Raw genomic sequence first — 3,095 nt, 5'->3', positions numbered from 1 at the left:
TGCCCTCTTTGATTACAATTAAAGCAAGTGGGTCCAAAACTCCCGGAACCACCCTTCTTCGCACTATTAACGCTCTCGGCGCCTCTTTTGGACTTCTTGTTTGAAAAATTCGAATGGCTCGATCCTTCAAACTTCCTTTTCGAAAAAGTAAAATCACTCTTCCTAGGCACCTCTGGCTCAAAACCCCGAGCCAACTCAAACAATTCATCAAAAGTCTTAGCCATACCCCGGCTAATCTTGCTCTTGTAGTCGGCATTCAAGGTACGATAAAAATCTTTCATAAGCTTATGATCATCACCCACATACTCCGGGCAAAAACGAGTCTTTGCCAAGAATGTAGACTTGAGGGTAACTAAATCCATGGAACCTTGTTGCAAATGATGCAACTCGTCCCGGATTCGATCAAGATCGGATGAAGTTCGGTATTCCTTGAAAAACTCTTTCTTGAACTCCTCCCATGTCAAGTCCATGCATTGCTCTTCGCCATACAAATTGATTTTATCATCCCACCACAACTTGCCCTCTTCACGTAACATGCTAGACCCAAACCTCGTCTTCTTCTCGGGAGGACACTCCGCGGTACGGAAGGCCCCCTCGATGTCCGAAATCCAACAAGTACTTTTCAACGGATCCCTCACCCCATTAAACGTCGGAGGTTGAGTATCCTTAAAATTTTTGTAGTGGAAGTCTCTCTTTCCATCACCCCCTTCACCTCGAGGATAAATGTTTCTAGCATCAAGGGCCTCTTCAATAGTGGCCTTCATTCGTTCGTTTATCATTTCGGTCACTTGCCCATCGATCGATTCTTGGAAGACCTTTCGAACGTCCGCAAGAAAATCCGATTTCAACTTCTTAAAGACGGCCTCGACCTTGGTCGAGAACTCGGCGTCTTCACTTGTACTTCCGTTATCGTGATCGGGACCGTTTCTCGTCTTCATTCTATAAAACGAATTAGCTTAAACCACGAAACGAAAGGGCAAATATACACAATTACATACATATACGCCTCACTACCCCATCTCGCTCAACAATCGTCGTACATTGCTTGTTTGACCCGATTTTCACCCGTAGTAATGGTAGCTAGTCATTACTACGCGAGCACGTTGCGCTAACTCGCTAGTACAACGTCCATCTCGCTTGATGATTGCTAAACACAACACAAACAAATAGCGCATGATTAGTTCACATAAACCTATGCACTAATCATTCCGATCCGACCCAAAGTCCTACAAGTCCCGCATAATCACGCACACAAAAGTCTAAGTCTAGGCGCCTATCTCAAGTCACCTAAATCCCTTAGACCATGCTCTGATACCACTTGTAACAACCCAAACCAACACCCGACAAAACCTTGTGAAAATACGAAATAAAAAAAAATTTCTGTTGCAGACCATCGGCGCGCCGCGCCATATGGCCCGCGCGCCGCGCCATATCTGGCTGTCCCCGGGACTTTTAACCGCGAAAAGATTGACTAGTTCCCGGCACTTTTAGACAAAACGCTTTTTACCATACAACCAAATATGTAAAACTAACATGTTTCAAACATAAAATTAAAGTTTTACAAGCGGGGCCCACACGACCCAAATTACAAGTTTAGTACAATTTAGGAGTTTCGACCACCAAAAAGTTTAAGTTCCAAACTACACAATGAGCATGGCGTTTGGGATTAAACTACCCAACTATCGGTCAAACTCCGAGAGCTACTAAAACCAAAAGCGTCCCTTAGCAACAAGCGGGATCCCTAGTCCAAAACGATGCCCTTACCCTTGTCCAACACCGAACCTATAAAAGTGGTAAACAACGAGAGGGTAAGCAAAGCTTAGTGAATGCAATAATTACACATACATATATATCGCCCATCTATTTGCAATCACAACACAAGATACCTCGTACGAAACGTGTAACACAAAAGCATGTCATCAACCTCAAACACTTAACGAGTCATACAATAACATAACCGAGTTAGCATATACTCAACACAACCATAAATAATTTAGCATGCTAAATATCAACAAATCTTAATATGGTTAACCATGACGCTATGGTGCTACCGGCTCGTGGTTCACACCATACGCATTGAGTCTCACTAGTTTATAGTGCTACCGGCTCGTGGTTCACACTTTGTTTATAGTGCTACCGGCTCGTGGTTCACACTCGATGCTACCGGCTCGTGGTTCACATCAATTATTTTATAGTGCTACCGGCTCGTGGTTCACACTCGATGCTACCGGCTCGTGGTTCACATCAATTATTTTATAGTGCTACCGGCTCGTGGTTCACACTCGATGCTACCGGCTCGTGGTTCACATCAATTTACACACATGCTATGGTACTACCGGCTCGATGGTTCATACCATAACACCCACAAATAAACACGCCATATACACGAATGCATAATTATTCCACTCACCTCAAAATCTCTTGGTGAAAGATAACCGAGCTTGAACACTTCAATGTAACGCACCTATTACATTTATCACAATATCAAAATCACAACTCGAGTTGGTCAACACTCTAAAGCTCACTCCTAGTGTTAATTTGACCCATGGTGCAAATCCGACCCATTTGCACCCTTAACCCTAAAATCGGGTTAACTCATCACAAAACCCTATCATTAACCAAAGTAGGTTCATTACACATTTTAACACTAGTTTTAGGCTTCAACCACACATATTAATTAGCTTAGGTTCATTTTGACCCATTTGACACTTTCAAAGTCAACCTACCCATTTTGGGTCAACCACTAACCCATTTACACCCATTTACATAAATCATGGTGTTCTAGCAATTTTACTAGCTAATTAGGGTTCTCTAACAACAATTAACTCTTCCAAACCCTAGTTAACCCAATATTGAGTCTACATGACTCAAATTACCCTAGAACACCCAAAACACTAACAAAATGGGTTTTATGTTCATCTTCACCCCAAACGCTAGCCCTAAATCAAATTAAACAAAGAAATTAAGATTAGAGCATACCACAACTATCACAACGAAGCTAGAGGGAAGGCGAACAACTTTAATGCTTGGACTTAAGCAAGAAACCTTCTTCTTCTTCTCCAAAATGGGGTTTCCCTCACTAAAAGCCACTCTCT

This window comes from Rutidosis leptorrhynchoides, chromosome 11 (assembly GCF_046630445.1).
Source record: "Rutidosis leptorrhynchoides isolate AG116_Rl617_1_P2 chromosome 11, CSIRO_AGI_Rlap_v1, whole genome shotgun sequence".
Taxonomy (NCBI): Eukaryota; Viridiplantae; Streptophyta; class Magnoliopsida; order Asterales; family Asteraceae; genus Rutidosis; species Rutidosis leptorrhynchoides.
Note: the sequence above shows the minus strand (reverse complement) of the source record.